This window comes from Martes martes (assembly GCF_963455335.1).
Source record: "Martes martes genome assembly, chromosome: 12".
NCBI classification, from domain to species: Eukaryota; Metazoa; Chordata; class Mammalia; order Carnivora; family Mustelidae; genus Martes; species Martes martes.
Window position 1 is genome coordinate 94479833 of NC_137900.1, and position 19308 is coordinate 94499140.

The following is a 19308-nucleotide window of genomic DNA, read 5'->3' on the forward strand; positions in this document are numbered from 1 at the left end:
CCGACGGGCCCCAGGCCACCTCCACCCGCAGAACGCCCTGGGGCCCCTCCCCCGGCCTCAGCCTGCCCACCTGCAAACGGGCCTCGCCCACAACACCCCAGGTCAGAGGGCCCAACCCGGCTGCGCCTCTCAAGGCTCCGGGGACCGCTTGTCTCCCTGAACCTCGGGGCAGCTGTGTTCCAAAGGCCCCCCTGAGTCTCGGGGGACAGACCCCATCACGCGGCGTGACACCATGACCAAGCGGCCCAGTTGGGACGCGGCACACGTGACTCTGGCCAAAACCCTTATCCGGAGCCGTACGACCCTATCCCCGGAGATGCTGGGGGTGGCCAGCCCGAAGGGTGGGGTGGTCCCGCAGGGACGTGCCACCCCCCCAGAGGCCCAGCCCCCGCGAGCATTTACCCACTTCCGCCTCACAGCCCCCGGCCCGCAGAACACTTCCCCCTCCTTCCCGTTCCGTGGGATCAGAGGCACAGAAGCCGGCCCGGAGTCCCACAGTCCAGCCGGGGTGGGCGAGCCTCCGGCGCCCTGACTCCACTGACAGCAGCCTCAGCCGAACTAGCGGAAACGCCAGTCACTCACAAAATCGGAGATCGCCCATTTCAGTGAACTTGAGAATGAAAACTAGAATTCCAGCGGCACTGGGGGCTGGCAGCACCTGTCAGCCAGGGTGGGGTGGGCACCGCAGATCTGCCCTGGTGGTCTCAAAGTGCCCTAAACACGTGTGCCTCGAGGGCCATAACTTCCCCAGAAAGCCCAGGGGGGAGCAGCGGGGCTGACGACAGAGGACAGGCAGGGAGAGGTGTCTGCACACACCAGACCCAGGCCAGGCCGCCAGTCCCTGAACCACGGGGCTCCTGCAGCCCTGTCCACCCATCCGAGACAGACACAGAGACTGAGGCACGGACCGCTGGCATGAGACTCGCCCGAAGGCTTGAGTGCAGAAATCCGCAGCTGCCCCGCACCAGGCAAGCAGGGACCCACCGTGGCCTCCCCAGCCCACAGCCAGCCCTGGATGGGGGCCCGGCGCGGCTTCACCCCTGCCCAAGCCTGGGCTTCCCTATCTGCACACACCGGCGTTGCAGGAGCCAGCCACGGCCTGGACCAGGGCTGCCCCCTCCACACAGTGGAACGGGCACCTCTCTGACTTCAGCGTGGACGCGAAGGGGGACAAGACAGACTCTGCGAAACAGCGTCAGCAGCCAGGTCCGCAGGAGCGCACGGAGACCCCGCCAGGCAGCCAGGGCACCCGGGGCTCCCAGGCCCAGAAGGGCGTCCCTGCACCCCCACGCACCTTTCTTCCTAGAAGCGGGAAGGAGACCAGGAGGCCAGGGCCAAGCCCAGCAGGCCACTCCTAGACTCCACCCCCTGCCCAGGTGCTTCGGAGGCCCGGGGGGGCCTGAATCAGACCCGTGCACTGCAGGGCTTCTCAGGGGCCGCTCGCCTCGAGAGGCGGGGTGCAGGGGTGCAGCCAGTAGCCACAGCCGCTGGGAGGAGCATCCGCTGCTGTTACAGCTCACAACTGCGGGGCCTGCGTCCACCCACCGCCCACCCTGCGGGGCCCTGAGCTGCTGCTAGTTTGCTGCTCCCCCCAGGAAGGGGAGGGAGAGACAGGAGAAAGCTTGGCCGGAAGGAAGGAAGGAGGGAGGGAGGGAGAGAGGGAGGGAGGGAGAGGCCTGTTTGACTGCCAGCTGCCAGGCTGCACCCCAAAGCTCCCAGCCCCGCAAGGCACTGCCTGCCCCTAGCCCAAGTCTGAGAACCAGGAGGGGGGCAGCCACCAGGGGAAGGAGCACCCACTGCCAGCTTCTGTGTGGCCCCACCCCGCCCCGGCTGGACGGCACAGGCTCAAGCGTCCAGCGACTGCTCCAGTGTGAGCTTCTGGGGCTGCTGAGTCTGGTGGCTACACCAGCCACCCTCAGTGCACGCCCCCTCGGGACCCCTGCTGTCCCCAGCCCCCACCAGTGCATGCCCCCCCCCGCACCCCCCTCCCTGGCTTTGGGTGTTTCCTGTTTACACAGAGCATCCACAGCAGACACTTTCCCGGAGCCTGGGTGACAATGGGCTGGGTGTGTTTTCTGGAGTCTTCTGGAGAGAGACACTCTGGCCAGGAAGGGAACGTTACAAAGAAAAGGCAAAAAAATGCCCAAACATCCTCCGCCTGCAGAGGCCCTGCCCGCCCCCCTCCTCCCGCTCACGCTCGCAAGGCTCCCCCAGCCAAGCCCCTTACCCGCCCCCACCCACTGATAAGCACAGGAGCGCTCAGGCCTTATTCTTTAAAAGTCCTACTTTGAACCTGCTCCGGCTTTGTCACTGGCTGGTCACCACACGCTTAACTGACCCCTGCTCGGCAGGGCTGCAGGACACTGGACGCAGGCTCCCTGTCCCAGGGATGCAGAGGGGTTTGCGAGGGAGGGGCAAAGCCTGAACCCCAAACCTCACACCCTCAGCACCCCACGTCCTTACACTGCGCATGCATGCACGGTGCACACACGCACACACGTACGCACACACGAACACACACGCACGCACAGACCCCTTTGGGACTATGAGCAATCAGTGAGACTGGGGAAGGAGGCCATGGCCTGGGAGCTCACAGGGACCTCCAAGGACAGGTCCCTGTCCAAACAGGGGAGGCCCAACAGCCCCAACATGGGTGAAGAGACCTGGAAAGGCTGCCAAATTCAGTCCAGGAAGGCTACGTGGAAGAAGTGGCAGACAGAACTCTCTTTTGGCACAAAAAGCACTTCAGGCCACAGAACTGCTTCTAAAATGCTAACACCTGGAGGCCGGCGTCAGTCACGGGGCAGAGACGGGACGCACTGGGGTTTCAGCCCCAGTACCTCCCTGCGCCCCAGAGCCCGAGGGTGAAGAGCTGTATTTGGTAAAGTTTAAAGTAAGGAAAGCACTCCTGGTGAATGACAGTGGCAGGGACTGCTTCCTGGGGTGGTGAGCTCCCCATCAGAGCCGCATGCAAGCAGAAACTATGTCCACCGCTCAGGAACGGCCCAGCAGGTGGCCCCTAAGGCCCCTTTGAGAGAGGGACTCTCTCCACCCCCCTCCAAAATCCCTGAGCTCCATGTGCCCCCCACAGAATGGGGTTTTGGAGGGACCCCACAGCAGGGAGCTGGGGAACCCCCACCAACTCCTTTCTGCTCCCCACAGGGTAGACAGGGGCAGGTGGCAGGAAATGCCAGCCATCCCCACTGCGGTGGGGTTGGGGTGCACCCCGGGACTCCGCCCCCTCCGGGGCAGCTCAGGGCTCCTCCAAGGCCCTGCTTTGCAGAACCAACTGGGGCGGAGTCCAGGCAGCCACAGGCTGGGGCTGCAGTCTAGTGGAGAAGAGGACGCTGGGCCAAGCGGGGAGCTCAGAGGTGGGGAGGGACAGGAGGGCCAACTGAAGGAGCGCGAGGAGGGTCCCGTGGGCGGGCATAGGCCAGAGGCTTCGAGGGGGGCCAGAAGGACCGCAAGGGGGCAGGAGAGCAGGTGCCCAGGAGGAAGAGGGGCACAGAAGGACCCGGGACAAACAAGACTGGGTTCTGAGCACAAGCTCCCCCAGGCTCTGCAATTCTGTGTCCCTGCCTAGGGACCCGCCCCCCCCGGAACCGAAACCCCATGTAGAGGCGCTGGCAGGCCTCAGGAGCTTCCCGGGACACCCACCTTCAGCCCCCACCTTCCGGAAGGACTGCTTCCCCTGCCGCCGCCGGGGGAGGGAGAAGTGGCCGCCTGGCAGGGACTGTGGTGGGGACCACGGCAAGCGTCTGGGTTTGGGGGAAGCTGAGGGTGGCTGGAACAGACGGAGGGGGTGGAAGGAAGCTTCGACCGGCCCCGCAGGGTGAGGGGCCTTCGGGAGCTGGGGCTGGGCCGGCCCTATAGGAGCAGACCCCTGCCTGCCCCCGGGGCACACGGACCCAGCACCACCTAGCCTGTCTCCCCTCCTGCGCGCTGAACGCACCCATGGCAAGAGGCTAGCGTGGTGGCCGCTCTCCAGCCTGCAAACGGTGGGCTGAGATGCAGGGGCCCCGCCACCTCCAAGCCCACGGAGCGTGTGGCACCCCGATGGCCGCCCCGCGCAGTGTCAGCTGATGGCTCAGGTGGCTGGGGCTGAAATTTCAGCTCCTCTGGGGTCACCCTGCCCTGTCCCAAACCAGCGGCGCCGGCCCCAAACCCCAGCCCCTGGTGAGGAGGACACAGGTCAGCTGGGCCTTCCCAGGGGGTCGAGAGAAGCCCTGGGCTGCTCCTGCCCTGCCCCAAGCACCGGGGGCCTCGGAGCAGGGTGGGTGTGTTGGGGGGGGTGCACGAGGCAGGCAGCCTCGGAGGCCGACCCTGTGGCAGGCTCAGCAAGCCCATGGGCCCACCGCGGCCAGGACTCGGGGCCTGCCCAGCTCTACACGGAGCCCGCGGTGGACCATATCCACCCAGACCGCAGACCCGAGAGAGGGAGAGAGGAGGGGCACGGCGAGTCAAGACACGCATTCCTCCACCCGCCCCCACCTGTGCACCTTGAGCGGCTCCGAGGGCTTTTGGTTCCGAGCCCGACGGGGACTTCACCCCCCACAGGTCCCCTGGAGACTACCAGCCGGCTTCTCCGGAGTACGGCTTCGTGCCGCCCCACCCAGCCCTCTGCGATGCGCAGAGGGGCCCAGGGGCCCGGGAGCAGAGGGGGGGCAGGCAGGGGGGACACTAAAAACCAGGGGACAGACAAGATGCTCTGCTAGATAAAGGACAGACACCATGACCCCCCCAGCCCCAAGTCCTTGTGGGGGCCCAAATGACCAGAGACAGTGGACCTAGCAGGCAGAGGCTCCACCCAAAACTCAGGAAGGGTCTGAGGCTTCCTGGGGACCCCAAGTGTTCATGTCTCAGTGACGCCGGTTGTGCCGGGCCAGCTCGGGCCCCTGGGAACGAGCTGAGCATGAGACCTCAAGGCCTGGGAAATGCCAGACCCACCTGTGTGGTCACTAATCCCCACCCACACAGGGACAGCGGGGGCTCAGCTCCCGTCCCAAACCCCGGAAGCGGCCGCGCAGCTGGGCTCTCCCCCTGGAACGCACAGCACAGGCCTCTGCCCGCCCTTGTCCCACTGGCCCTGGAGCCACCCTGGCCCCCGGTAATGGGATCAGAGCCCGGCTCGGAGTGGGAGAACGGGAAACGGGAGGAGGGGAGGAGTTACAAGGTGAAGGCAAAGGGGCCTGGGCCCCGAAACAGGAAGGTACCCAGCACGAAGCACGGCTGGCCCGACGCCTGCCACCCCCCAGGGGAAAGAGATAGAAAGGCGGGGGCGGCACTGGCAGCCCGGATCTATGGGGCCCCATCAGGCCCCTCCCCCGGGGCCCCCCAGGGTCCCCCAGGGTGTGAGCACAGGACTGGTAACACAAAATCTGGAGCCAGGAGACAGCAACCTAAAGCTGACCACCTTCCAACCCCCCGGCCCCGAGGAAACAGCCCCTGCAACGCCCCTCATGGGCACGGGCCCCGTCGAGGCCCAAAGGACCTAATGGGGAAACCACTCTCTGTCATAAAGCTCAGGGCAGGACATCGGTGCTGATATCTGGTGAGCACTCAACAACAAATACATCTGTCCCGTCACCAGTACCACCATTGTCACCATCGTCGTGACCACCATCACCACCCCCACCGTCACCCCCACCGTCACCACCGCCGTCATCACCATCGTCACCATCGTCATCACCATTGTCACCGTCATCACCACCGTTATCACCGCCATCATCACGGTCATCACCGCCATCACCATCAGCACCATCACAATCACCATCACAATCACCGCTACCATCAGCAGCCTTATCATCGCCATCACCACCATCGCCATCACCACCATCGCCATCACCCATTCCCTGGGCAAAACCCCTGCCCTGCCACACCACACACATGACGGTCGCACGCCCAGAGTGCCTGATGCTAAATGGGATTTGCCACAAGTAGTGAAAGGGACAGCGTTTTGGGGTTGTGCTGGCCATCCCCAGCAGGCCAGGGCTGGTGGGGGCAGGGGAAGAAGAGGGGCGGCGCAGCCATCCTCACCGGCCGACTGGTCCTGGGAGGCACTGCAGTCGGGCCCAGCAGCAGCAGGTGCAGGTCCAGCCACTGGGGGGGACGCGGGAAGCAGAGAAGTGGGTGTCCAGGAGAGGGTCCCCTTGGAACAGCCAGCCACCCCTGGGCCTAGAAGGTGCTCCAAAAAGAGCTGAGGAGCGACAGCACTGAAGCCCGGGGGCACGAGGGCAGGCATCTCTGCTGGAGGCCGCCCTTTGTGCCCCTGGCCCTCGTGGCCACGGCCCCTACACCAGGCGCAGCCAGAGTCAACCAAAGGCATCCGCACCCTTTCCCCTGACTCCTGCAGCCGGCGCTGCCTTCACCCACTGGGCTGGCAGCACTCAGTGAGGCCTGCAGCGGGCACTCTCTGGGGTACCCTGGGGGCTGAGCTGTGCGCCCAGCCTGGGGGAGCACTGTTCGGACCATCATGGCACGGAGGACGAATGGGAGTCTCAGGGCAGCACGTGGCTCCTAAGTCTTCACAGCTCAGAGACCCACACAAGGAGAGGAGCAGAGTGGGGGCGCGCAGTACACCTCAGCCTGGCACCTGGGGGGTGGGGCTGGACTCCCCCCAGAGCCCTGCCTCCCTGGCCCACCCCATCCTCACCAGGCCACCCTGAGCCCCTGGGTGCTGCAGAGAGAAGATCCCAGAGGCTTCTCACGGCTTCAGGGGGACGGGTGACATGGCCTAGAGTACAGACACCTCCCTCCCAGTTCCGACCTGCACAGCACACAGATACCCACAGGCTCAGGAAATGCCAACTCCCCACCTTCCCTTCCCTCTCCCCTGCGACTGCAGGGGCTCCCAGAGCTCTCGGCAGGGCCGGCTTTTCCAAGAGAAGTTACATGACCACAGGCAGGGTGGGCACCAGCAGGCAGACCTGGCCCCAGAGGCCTAGGACTGTGGACAGGCAGTGGTCAGGACTGGTGGTGTCGGGTCAGCGACTGTGGGATAGGCGAGTCCCATCCCGAGCGCTGAGCTGGGTTCCTGTTTTGGGGCACTATTTCTCCATCCATCCCACAGGCAGAAACCTCAAAGGATGCTGGCCCCAGAGTTCCAGCCACACAGTCGCCCACTAGCCGCCCCCGCCCACCATCTTGAGACCAGTCCTCTTAGGAGAGCTCCAAGGCATCTGATTTTACCAAAAGATGAGCACATCCTTCTACCCCAGAGATGACAACGTGGGGGGAGGGCAACAAGGCTTCAGGTGGCCTCACTGATGGGGCTACGCACCCATCCCAGGGACCCCGGGGTGAGGACAGCCCAGCCAACACAAAGGAGGGTGTCAGGAGAGTGCAGTGATTGGCAGGACCTGGCTCGGGGCCCAAATAACAACGCTGGTCCCCGGCCCAGAGAGATGCTAGTTTCCAGCCCTGTGGCCAGAGAGCCCTCGGCAGGCTGGCCGGGGCACCCCTGTGTCCCTGGGCACCGCAGGCAGACTGCCCCACGCTGCTGTCCGACAGCTGGGCCACACCTCACACTCGGTGGCCTAACACAGGCCACCTGCCAGAGAGGCCAAGCAGCAGCCGCAGCTCACACCCCCCAGCCCGCGGGAGCCAGGGGCGAGGGGGGAGGCACTGGCGCAGAAAGGGGGTGACGAAAGGCACACAGAGGAGCCGGCAGCCAGCCATGACCAACCTGCAGGGATACGACCACACCGGCCACGGCAAAACGGAGCTCCCCATACCCGCGAGCCTGCCACATGGCACCACGGGGGTTCCAAGGCTCCCCGGAGAGAAACGCCCCACGTGGCTCACACGGAGCCAAGGCAGGGCCTCCAGAGCACACCCGCCCGGCGCCAGTGCCATCCCAGGAGCTCTGGGGACTCCTCTACAGGCAGGAAGAGGGCTCGGGGGGGTGAGGCTCCTCCCAAGCCTGAGCGAGAGCCAGCCAGGGCCCCCCACCCTCACAAAGATGCCCCGTGGCCAGTGGCGTGGCCAGACACCAAGCTGCAGGTGCCACGGAACCCGGTGGCCGGCAGCGAGGCCCACCGTGGGGACGGAGTGGTGGGAGCGGGAAGCACGCTCACCTCTCCGGGGCCAGGCAGGGGCTCCTGCGTGCCGTGGCCTCCCCTCCAGGCTGTCCCCTCCACTGTCCCCAGGCCCAGCGGGGAGCGGCCCAGACGGCAGCCACGGAGGAAGGTGGGCGGGAAGGGGGGGATTCCTGGTGAAAGCCCGCCTGCGGCCCGGCACCTTGAGGCGGGAGGGGCCCCGAGCCCACGGGCTGCTTGAGCCTCTCTCTTCAACAGGAAAAGAGACGATCCTTGTTTCATTCTGAGCTGTGCTACCGCAGCTGGCTCCGAGGCGGCTGGCCCGGGGGCCCTGCTCTGTCGCGGGACGCCTGTGCTCTCTGCCCACTCCAGCTGTTTCTCTACCTTCATTTGCATCCCCGTTGGCTTCTGAGACACGCTCGCCCAGACGCCCAGGGCCCAGCCTGCCACACGGCACCCGGCCTCGGTGGGGGGCGGGGCCTCCAGGCAGGTGGGTGCCAAGTCAGGGACTTCTGGGATGGCTAAGGAAAGGGGATGCTCTGGGTAAAACTCTGGGCCCGGTGTGCATGGGTCTCACCTGGGGGCAACCCCAAGGCGCCCCTCTGCCCACAGAGCACCCCCCTTTCCCAGACGTGGCATGAATGCTCCAAGGCCCCAGGACATAGCTGCCTGGGGCCACGCAGCGGGCAGGACCAGGCCTACCCAGGAGTCCCTGGAGAACAGGGCATCTGCTCCATTCCCAAGGGGTTCCCAGAGGGCTTCCCAGGCCCCCCATCACCACGTGCCGTGAACCCTGGCCACACAGCATCGTCCCCTAGGCAGAGGCTCACCCACACTGTACTGACTCAGCTGGGAGCCCTAGGCTGGGCCCAGTCGTGCACAGGGGCCCAGCAGGCAGAGTGGTGCAGCCCGGAGACAGGGCCTCACCCGTGAGACAGACCGAGAACAGGACGTCTGCCTGCCGGAGCGGGGCTTCCCCAGGTCAGTGGCTGCAGGGGCGCCTCCCCTCCACGGGGCAGGGGCCTCTGTGGGTGCTCCCCTGCATGGCGCAGCCGCCCAGCCCCCATCCCCACCCACCAGGCCCCCCCACCCAGAGCAGCCTCTGCACACCTCTGCCCCGCCCCACCTGGAAGCCCTGCCAGCTCCACTTTGGGCGAGAAGCTGCCTCACAGGGACCCCTCTGGGGGACCTGACGTGTGAACCCCTCACTGCCGCGTCCCTGGCTGTGATGCCCACGGGCTGGGCTGGATCCCAAGCTCAGAGCCAACTGCTCACCCAGCCGCCCACGGGGGCCCTGCCATGTGCCAGCCTCCGCCCTCGACTTCCTCCCCTGGGCTGCCAGTCTGGGCAGGGAGAGGGGAGACAGAGACCCAGAGAGGGCCGTGCTTGCAAGCACGGGGCCAGGCCTGGTGGAGCCTAGAACTTCATTCGGCTCTGTCCTCACAAACATCAAACCATGTCACCAGGATGCCGACTACTGACGTCCCTGGGGGTTGGGTGTGGCCACGGAGGCAGACAGGCGACATCCATCCCCAGCAGTCCCCTGCCCCAGGAACCGAGAACAGGCCCCAGGGAGCACCCACACTTGCATCCAGCCCACTGCGTCTCCAGCAGAACAGGGGGCAGACGGACGGAGGGACAGAAGGCCCAGGAGAGCCTCTCCCTGGGCTCTGGGTGATCACGACCTCCAACCGCCCCACAGTGCCCCCCACAAGTGCTCAGCAGCCCCCCAGTACAGAGGACGGCAGCAAGCGGCCAAGCTCAGATCCGGCTACAGACGGGCAACCACCGCCTCCACATACCCAGTCCGCAGCCCTCCCTCCTGCTGATCACTCAGCAGGACTGGCCACAGCCCACGGTCACTGCTAGTACCTGCCATAGCTCCCCATTATACACCCCCAAACTCCAAAGCCCCTGGCCCATCGTGGAGGCCTGAGGCCCCCTGGTGCCCCAGCACTCCTGCCTCTGCCACACTGGCTGAGTGAGGCCAGGGCCTCTACCCTCGCACCTCCTGCCCCCACGCCCCCTTCCAGGCCGTCTCTAGCTCACCAGCGTCCACCTGTCGGGAGTCTCACAAACAAGCCCCAGAGTCAACGTGCGGGAGGGAATCTGGGGAAAGCACATTTCCACTGTCTGCTACTGTCCTTGGGACAAACAGCTCCGTGAACTACAAAGAATGGGCAGTCCTGAACGCCCAGAGTGGGGGAGGGGTGCGGAGGGCAACAGGGCTGGGGACCAGCCACCCCAGGACCAGTCAGGTGACCAACGTGCATGCCCAGTGGCAGGGCTATGCTGAGAACCCAGGGGACCGGACCCCTGCCCCGGGGAGCAGGAGCTCAGTGTGGTCAGGCCTCAGAGGTGGGGGCAGCCAGCAGGCAAGGCCGAGTGCAGAGGCCGGGAGGAGGCCAGCCCAGCAGACAGCAGCGTCCATCTCTCACTCCACCCAGAGAGAATCGGGACACCCTCTCGGCATCTGAGAGAGAGAAGCAGGGGCCCAGAAACATGCCTCTGAGACTTCACACCCACCCCAGTTCCCAAAACCCAACAGTCCACGGAGCAACGAACACACAGCTTGCCAGCCACCTGGGGACCCCACACCACCTGGCCCCAAGAGCACCCAGCTGTGTCACCTGGAACGACCTCCCTCCACCAGAGGCCCCCGACACAACCCCTTCTCCTACTCAGAGGCCAGAAGACCACAGGTCCAGGTGCAGAAAGACCCCAGAAATGTGGAGAAAACCCTGATGTGCTCAAACAGCGGCCACAGACGCCGGAGGCTACAAGCTTCACACGTTCGACTCCCAGAAGCCGTCCCTGCTCAGAGCCTACTGGCCCGACACGGCACGCAGTGCTGACACACCACGCGGGGGGGCTTCCCAGGAACGAAGAATCAGAATGAGCGAGACGTGGGACCAAGCGGTGACAAGTAGGGGACCGTGGGAGAAGCCGAAACATGAGACCAACGCCCAGCAGCCGGGTCCACGCTCCAGGCAGGTAGCCAGAGCCACGGGCCCACGCCGTCCACAGGGAAGCTGGTGAGCGTGCCCTGCAGGACACTCAGAGAGCCTGGCCCCGTCCCCAGTGCCCACGATGACCCCCGCTCACACCCCGCGCACGCACGCACCACGGGCCGCCCAGCTGCAGGAACCGGTGCCCCAGCCCCTGTTCAGGAGCCCAGACAGGGCCCCACGGCTTGGGATAGGTTCTGTGTAAAAGTCACTATATGATTTTAAACGTCTGTCATGACAAAAGGTAAACAGCCCTAGGAAATCCTCTACCTGGGCCCGTTTCATGGATACGGAAGCCAGAGCCAAGAAATGAAGGGGTCCGTTCGGGGTCAAGCCTGGAGGCAGACAAGAGACACACACACCGGTCTCACCCCCAAGGAAGAGCGGTCAGAGGGACGGGAGTCCCAACCCCCGCCGGCACCTCCAAAGCCGGAAAGACCGAGCCCCTCGTTCCAAGACACATGCCAGAAGGTTCTTTGCTGCAGGAGGACAGGGCCCACCTCGAGCGGCCCTTCACAGTCACTCGGCCAGCACAGCCCAGCGCAGAGGGCAAGCCAGGTGCAGCTCTGGGTCACCAGCAGTCCAGAGCCGGCCCCAGGATGAGGGTGCAGGGCGGGCATGCCCCGAGCCCGTCCCTCAGTTCCAGACACCACAGAGCGTGGGAAAGGCTTGCGAAGGGCATGTCAGGGGCAGGCGGCCCCCGTCAGGACAGTGTGGCACCCAGCTGCGCGTTCCAGGGCCAGAACCCCGGAGTTCCCTGCACCGTCCACACGGCACAGGCCAGGCCAAGCCACGGCTCCTGACACAGAGACGCAAGCAGGAACCTGAGACAGTAGGAGTCCAACATCCAGCAACTGCCAGAGAACTTTAAAGGGCCTGGTGGTCCGAGCTCCCCACCCCCGGCCGGCCGGATCTGTTTGAGTCCCTCCCCTGCTGCACACCGGGGCCTCGGTTTCCCCTGAACCCAGGCACAGAAGCCCGCGTCCCGCCAGGGACATTTACGAAGGCAAGTCAGCCACCCGCACCGGCCCTGGCGCAGGCAAGTGCAGACCACACGGGCACCCCTGCTCCTCTTCTAGGGCCAAGAGCCGGGACAGGCAGGGGCATGCCCCCCATTAGCACGAGGGGTTACTCTAGCCTTTCACCTCTCGCCAGAGCCGGCACCAGCCACCCCCCACCCCCTGCCGGCCTCCTCCCTGTCCACGGCCCCCCTCCAGTCAGACTCATTCCACGGGTCCCCACCTCTAGTCCCCCAGTGAGAACGGGGAGTGAACCAGACCCCGAGAAGCCCTCCCCAGAGCTGGCCGCCCTTCCCACTGTGCCCCAGAATCCAGCACCCACACACACAGGCCAGGCTGCCCCCAGGCCCGCCAGTCCCGGCCTCACCTGCCAGCCACCTGTGGTCCCCAGGCCGCCAGGCCAGGCCCCCTCCCGAGAGAGAGGCCAGGAGGTGCAGCCTCATGGTGAGTGTGGGTGACAGGTCCCACCATGGGGGAGGCCCCATCAGCCCCCGGCCTGCTGGCTCGGGGTCCCACGGCCTCCGACGATGCAGGGCGGCGGTACAGGGGTGGCAGGGGGCTGGGAGGGAAAGGAGGCGCGGGAGGACCAGCGTCGCCACAAGGCAGCCACCGGCGTCCGGAGCGAGTGACGCTCGCACCAGCCCAGCGGGCGAGTTCCCCTTTCCCAGGGCCTGCCCAGCCCACCACCCTCACCCAGACACCTGTGACCACAGGCGGCTCCCATTGGCTGAAACCAGCACTTCTGGGAAAAGGACAGGGACCCCAGCCTTGTTTCCTCAATCTGAGACGAGGCAGCCCGGGCTGCAGCTGGTGCGGCAGATGGGCACGCCACCCGCCAGGGCCTGGGACAGAGGGACAGCACCAGCAGACCAGAGTTCAACCTGCCCCCACTGGCCAGCCCCCTGCCCCAGTGCTCGCTGCTGTGAAGACAGGGCACCCCTCAGGCTGCCAGCCCCCCCTGCTGCCAACCCCCCTATGCTGCCAGTGCCCCCATGCTGCCAGCCCCCCCAGGCTGCCAGCCCCCCCAAGCTGCCAGCCCCCCCATGCTGCCAGCCAACACGGCCTCCAGCGAGGGCTCCTGCGTCCAGATGCACAGTACTTGTTCCAGCCTGGCCTGCGATGCTGTGTCCTCCCTCATCCCCAGCAGCAGACGTGGCACGGAGCCCTGGAAGGCAAGGGTCCCGCAGGAGGACGGGGCAGCAAAGGTGCAGGCCCAGAGGCCGAGAGTCCCGGACAGGACAGACAGAGGGAGGCCAGGGTGAAGCCTGACTGTGGGAGGCGTAAGGGACCACAAGGCGCTGCACGGCCAGGGAAGCAGGGCCTGCACAGGCCAGGACGGGCCCCCTCCGCAGCCCACAGGGACTCGGCCTCGGAGGGGAGAGGGTCTTCGGGAAGCAGGAGGGAAGCCTTCACGGGCCCCCAACCTCCCTTCAGCCACACAACGGGTCATTCTTCTACAGCACAGAATGCCTTTTGTGGCTCATCAGTCAATGGCCCCGGGCGGGTGGTGGGAGCGGGGGGCACAGGGACCACAGCACGGTCCCTTCAACCCCACCGGTCCCTGCCCGACAAGGAGTCCGAGGTCCGACCGGGTCTACCCACGCTGGGCTGCACTGCCCGGAATGCCGGGGCCGAGACTATGCGGGAGACTCTGAGCAGCACCCCCCCCACCCCTGCACACTGCCCGCACACCCACCCCCACCCCCGGGCCTAGCACCGGCACTGGAGACGGGCCACCGAGACGGAGATGTGGCCAGGGCTGGAGGCCCACACAGGCCATCGCCATCCAGAAGCCCCCCGCAGGACTCTTACAGACGGGCCACAGTCCTCGCGCACAGGCCACACAGCCCCTGCCCCCAGGCCACTCCAGTGCCCCACGCCTGTCCCTTCATCCGCTCATGCCGCCTCCACCCGACACCCAGCTGTAGCACTGCGGCAGCCCCTTCCCTCTGCCTGTGCGGGTCCACGCTCACGGGGGGCCCACTGGGTTCCTGATTCTTGGCCTCCTCCCATGGCAGGCTCTCCTGGTGCTCCCGTCCCCACGGCCCGTCACAACCCCCAACTCTGTCCTGTCACCAGGGACCCACGTCACGACTCAGCCCCCTCGGCACCCCACGAACGGCTGCCCGATCTGGGGTTCCGGGATCATGAGGGAAGGGCCCAGGAGTCACACTGCGGAGTGGGGACGCCCAGGACTCCCAGCTCCAGGGTGAGAGACGGCACTGCCTGCTTTCGCTCGGTCTGGGTTCCGTGCCATACGCACACGTTGTTTTCGTGATGACACAAGCCACCTCTGCGGCACCCTGACTTGAGCAAGGCCCCGGCCAGACAGGGCCAGGCTGCCGCTGCCCTCCTCCGTGTTGGCCACAATCCCTCACTCACTCCTCTCCACGCCTCCCAGCGCCTGCCCGTCTGGTTCAGGGCCGGGACCACACCTGGATAAGCTCACTCGACGGACAGGTGGGGCACGGTCCCGGCGGCAGCAGGCACGGCAGCCCAGCCCATGCGAGGCTCTCCGCCAGGTCCGCCGTGGCTTGTGCTCAGCTGCCTGTGGCCTGGCGGGTCAGCCGGCCTGCACCCCTAGGGCCGGGCAGGACAGGGAGGTGCGGCCCCTGTGAGCCTCCAGGCCCCCATGCCACGGGGTCAGCTCACTTTTCCACAGCATCTCCTCCCCGGAAAGCTAACTCTTGCCGTTTGGGGCAGCCGGGGAGGTAAGGTGCCAGTGCCACCCCCGGCTTGCCCTCCGCACCACAGGGGTCCAGGACGGCAGAGCCGCCCCCGGAGCCCACACAGATCTAAACCTGCCTCCGCAGGACAAGGAGCAAGTCCCGCGGACCGGTGGCCTCGGGTAGGGCAGCCTGGACAGCGGTCCCCGCCACGGCCCACCTGTGCGCGGACGCCCGGGGAGGCCAGAGCACCCCCGACCCCGGCACATACGCCCACGAGCCACCTCCACGTCGGCCACAGGCTCCTGGAGTTCACCAGCACGGGGCTGGCCCGGGGCATGGCCAGGTGCCTCCGGGCCCTGGGGGTCTCGCCAACAGGCCCATCCAGGGAAGTTCAAGCACCTCGCGGCAGGCGAGAAGCCGACCGGGGAAGAGAAGGGCGTGCCACCTGGGGGGGGCGGGAACAGGCGGGGGCGGGGGCCACCAGGGGCTGCTGCACCTGCTGGCGGGCTGGCTCACACGAAGCCCTTGGCCATCGGCCCTGAACAACATCGTCAGTAGCTGGACGTTGGCCGTGGCCAGAGCGTTTGCAGCACGGAAACCGGGAACCCCCACCCGTCGGGGCCTCCCCCCAGCCCGCCCCGAGCCGCAGGGATGCCCCCTCCCGGCCTCGCTTCCCCGTGGACCGGAAAGGCCCCTCCCCTCCCACCGCACCCCCCAGTCCCACAGACCTACTGTCCCTTGCAAGTCAGTCCCCAGCCTCTGGCCCACGTGGCCGCTCCGGCCACGTCCAAGATGGCGGCCCGGAGGCCCGGGGGCGCGGGAGGCCTTCCGTCCCCTCCGCCCGCGGCCGCCCCGCCCCGGCACCCAGCCCGGGCCCCTGCGGCCCCCCGCCGCCACCCCGGCCGCCCCTCCCCGGCCAGCGCGCCCAGAGCCCCGCGAGGAGCGAACACACACACCACCCCGTCCTCGGCTTCCTTCCTCGCCGCACGCCGCAGCAGCGAGGGGGGCGGCGAGCAGGCCCAGGGGCGGGCAGGGGTGCTCGCGCCCGCCCTGGCAGGGGTGGGGGCCGGCGTGGAGGCAAGCTGGCCTCTGCCACGCTCCTGGGTCCGGGGACGGCCCCTCAACAGCTCCGCCTGAGCAGTGCCGCCCCCCCCGGGGACCCCCCCGAGCCCAGGGATAATGGGGGGTGGAGCCGCCCTGCGAGCCCTGAGGCTGCTGAAGACCAATAACCATGAACTTGGGGAACCTCAAGTTTACCCAGGGGTCTCGCCCGTCACTCCCACCGAAGCTAGCCCACCTCCCTCTCTCAGAGGGGCCCCGTGGCCACAGGGGGCTCGCCTGCCCCCACACGAGCCTCAGCGTCCAGCCCTGCCCAGACCCCAGCCCCCTCCAGTCAGTAGGTCCATCTGCCCCTCTGAGTCCCAACCCTGGCCCTCCGAGCAGGCATAATCGTTCACTCTGGAGCTTCCTGCCAGGAACACCTCCTCCAAGAAGCCCTCTCTGCCCCTGCCAGACAGAGCCCCAGCCCCGAAAGACCCTCTCGGAGCACTCAGCCTCAGCCCTGCAGTGGCTAGTCTGAGCCCACCAGCCCAGACTATAGGCTATGATGGTCCAGTCATCCCTGGACCCCGGCCCCCAGCCCAAACTAGACCCTCTGGTCACCGCTCCCAGCCACATGACCTCTTCAAAGCCCCTGAGCCTCAGATCTGTTCCAGCCGCCCCCATCTCCCCTAAGACGGCCCTCCACCAGCCCAGCCCACGTCTGCCCTTCACGGTGGTACCCAGATGGCCCCCCGAAGGTCTGGGGCTTTGCCCTGGAAAGCTGTGCCCAGGTCACAGCTGGCAAGAGGCTGTGCCGAGCTCAGACCCTGGCTCTGACTCTACCCACAACTGTCCGTCCCACTCCCCACAGCAGGGAGCACCAGCCCCCCATCTCCCCTCCCCTGGGACTCTGCTGTCTCTGTAGCCAAGTGTGCCTTCAGGAGGATGTCTGGCTACTGTCTACCTCGGGACACCTGCAGCTCTAAGGCCGCTAATCCCAGACCTGGTGGCCCTAGCCCCTCAGGGGCCCTTCCTCTGGCCTCTGAGCCCCCAGGACCGGGTGAGGCTCAGTGGCCAGTTCTGCGCCCACCAGGCACAGGAAAAGGAGTGGACCAGCGCCAGGCTGGCAGCTGGGGGGCACCAAGCATAGGGGGCTGCCCCTTCAGGCCACACTGCCATAGCTGCCCCCTGGCCATGCAGGGGCTGGACCCTGTGTCTATCCACCTTCCTGCCTTGCCTCCTCCCTCCCCACGGGTTTGCCGTCCACGTGTGAAGTGGGTACGGAGGCAGCATCTGCTCCTCACGAAGCACCGACCTGGGGAGGCACCAGCTTCTCACAGCCACCCCGCCTCCCCAGCCCCAACAAGAGAGTCCCCCGCCTCCCACAGGACAGGCTGGTGGGAGGCGGGGTCTCTGAGATCCGGCCCACGGCCCAGCTTTCCCTTGAGGCCACGAGCAGGGCCCCCACCCACCCCGACCCCTTCCTTGCCAGTGCCAGGCCAGTGGCATGTCTTGGCACGCCACCCCACAGCCAGGCCCCCATCACCCCCACTCCTAGGATCGGTGTGACTCACGGGGTTGGAACGCCGCCTGGCCCCCACGCACCTGTCCAGACTTGCTGCTGGCGGACGTCAGGAGGGCCTGGGAACTGGGTGTCCCCAAGACTGTGGGGCCAGCCAGGCACTGTGCCACGGAGGAACTCCCAGGAGAGACTCAGGAAGGTCACGCTCCAGCAGGTGGCTCGGGAAATGGACCCCTATGGGGCGGAGCCCCGATCCCAAAGGCCCTAAGGGCCAGAGGAGCACCTGGTGAAAGGGCCTCGGACTCGGAGGGAGACCCGCTTCCCTGACCCCCGGGACGCAAAAGCCAGCGTGCCGACCGCCACGGAGTTCCTGGACCCACCAAGTCCAGGTTCGGGGCCGCTGCCTCTCCCCACGAGGCTGAGCTTCACCCTGGGGCTGGGCAGGTCAACGGGCCCCGGTCCCTGCACAGGCCTTCTGCTAGGGCCAGGCCAAGGTCTCAGCCATCCTGTCACCCCCCCTGGGAACAAGGGATGCTGAGATGGGGGCAAGAGACAGGACAGCAAGGCCCTGCCGGCTGTCGGGGGAGCATGGGAAGCGCTTCCAAGGGACAGCCTCATCTTGGCTCAAAGGGCCAGAGCTGGCCTCGGACACAGAACAGCCTCCAACAGCGACATCCACTGGCCCAACTCACCGCCCCAAGGGCAGGGTCTCCTCGGACATCCCCACGGGGGACCCTCCTCACCACAGGTCCCAGAGGCCATCCCCACAGGTGGCCAGAGAGTAAGGGCGTCCCCATTCCAGGATGCCTCTGGGAGCACAGAGTGCTGGGCACTCACGTCTCCTGTGCTCAGGTCACAGAGGAAACCTGAAACGGCCTGGGCTTTGCCCTCAGGAGCCCACAGGAAGTGGGCAGAGACGCTCGAGGAAAGGGGCCTCCCTTAGTGCAAGTGAACGGGGGCAGAGCCTGAAAGAGAAATATACGAAAAGGTCCAGGAAGGAGCACAGCAAGGACAAGCAGGCAGGACAGGGAACAGCATGACGTTTGGTTCCGCTGCACAGAGGTGTGCGAGGCAGGGCCAATGGCATAGGAGGGGCTGGAAGTCTGGCCCCAGGTCCGAGGCGCTGCAGCAGGAGAGCTGGGTGGTAAGAGAGGGCAGCACAGCCCCCCACCCCGACCCCAGGAAGGCGAGGGGCTCGCGGTCCCGCCAAGGACAGAAGCAGGCCTCTCTTCGGGGTACGATGGAGTAGGACGATCTGACTTGAGGAAACCAAACAAAGTCACAGCCAAGGGCAACCTGGCTGTCACCCTGCGCTCTGCTCAGGGGGTTCACACGGACTGCGCTGGCCGGGGGCCAGGCCGGCTCCCCGCGTGCGGCACCTCCAGCAACTCCAGGCTGTCACACGGTCAGGCCGGGGCACCTCTGGGGTCCAGCGCCCTCGGTGCACAGAGAACCGACCTCCCTCGGCAAACCCCAAGTCTGAGCCGAGCAGCTGGGCGGGCCGAGCAGCTGGGGGTCAGAGCCCCCACTCCCTGGCTGTGACCACGTTGTCCGCCAAACTTGGCGAACCGCAGCCCAGAGCTGAAAGGGGTGGCGGAGAGAGCCACGGGCGCCACCACAGTCTGGCCAGGCAGCCCCCGCCCCCCCAGAAGACGGCTCCTTCGGGACAGGGAATGCGCCCCAGGGCCTGGCTCCAAGCAAACAAACCAGCCAGTATCCTCACTTCCCTCGGGGCCATGGACCCCCCGAGGGCAGGCTCCCTCTTCCTTCTCCACCTTGAGGAGACAGGACAGTGCTGCCCGCCTGGGGTGTGGGGGCGGGGTGGGGGCTGGGGCCGGGGTCCTGGTGCAGGGCCCTGGGCGCCACCATCATATGGCAACACCCGTGGTGGCCGGGCGCCCCCGGGAGCTCAGCCCTCCTCACCCGCACTCTCCCCCTCCCGCCCCTGCCCTGCCCACTTGGCCGCTGCCCACTTCCAGCTGAACGCGCCCCTAGTCCCCAGAGGCAGTCAGC

The 19308-nt window shown here is 66.7% G+C and overlaps 1 protein-coding gene across 4 annotated transcripts in view; it reads right to left on the reverse strand.

The window, feature by feature from the left end:
• RXRA (retinoid X receptor alpha) overlaps positions 1–19308 on the reverse strand; it is a 91862-nt gene that overhangs the window by 26167 nt on the left and 46387 nt on the right. The window lies entirely within an intron of this gene.